The following is a 680-nucleotide window of genomic DNA, read 5'->3' on the forward strand; positions in this document are numbered from 1 at the left end:
CAAGCCATCCTCCACCCAGGCCCGCGCCCCCCAGGACCCGGCCGGGCTCCTCCTCCTCTCCCGGCCTCCTTCCCTCCCCGGCGGCTCCGCGGAGCCCACACGCGTGAACCGAGCCCCCCGCCCCGCGGAGCGGACCCCGGCGCGCTCCTCACCCCGCACCCGTGCTCTCTGCAGGGAAAGCGGGGAGGGGCGGGCCGGACGGCCGCCACCGAGCACAGATTTGGCTCGGAGCCACGCAACACACCACACACACACACACACACACATACACACACGACCCCGGCCCGACCCCAAGCTGGGAGACTCGGGTGCGCCGGAGGAGGGAGGGGAGGGAAGCTGGGGAGAACCCCTCCCTCCCCCTCCCCCTCGGCGGAGCCCGTCCCGCCGCCGCTTCCTGCCGGGGGTCAGCCGGGTGCAACCGGGGGAAGGGGGGGATCCGGGCCGCCCCCTTGCAGCTCCACACGCCAGACTGGACCGGACCGGCCACGACCCGCACCCCGCGCCCGCCAGTCCGTAGCCCCCGCACTCCGCCTTACCCCGACGCCGCCCCTCAGGATCTCGCTCGCCCGCTCTCTCCAGGACCCGGGCCGCGTCCCGTCCCCGCCGCCGGCGAGCCGCGCCTGCCTCCGCCCTCCGCTAGGTTTCAAATTGAAATTCCCTGGCTGGGGCCGTCAGAGCGC

The 680-nt window shown here is 74.9% G+C and overlaps 1 protein-coding gene across 7 annotated transcripts in view; it reads right to left on the minus strand.

The window, feature by feature from the left end:
• Positions 1–624, minus strand: part of Epb41l2 (erythrocyte membrane protein band 4.1-like 2) — a 166888-nt gene extending 166264 nt beyond the window's left edge. For all 7 annotated transcript variants that reach the window (XM_013026845.1, XM_013026850.1, XM_013026849.1 and 4 more), the window contains exon 1: positions 537–624. The gene's annotated coding sequence lies outside the window, so the exon portion shown is untranslated. The remainder of the gene's footprint in view (positions 1–536) is intronic.
• Between the last annotated feature and the right edge of the window lie 56 nt (positions 625–680).

This window comes from Dipodomys ordii, unplaced genomic scaffold (genome assembly GCF_000151885.1).
Source record: "Dipodomys ordii isolate 6190 unplaced genomic scaffold, Dord_2.0 Scaffold97, whole genome shotgun sequence".
NCBI lineage: Eukaryota > Metazoa > Chordata > Mammalia > Rodentia > Heteromyidae > Dipodomys > Dipodomys ordii.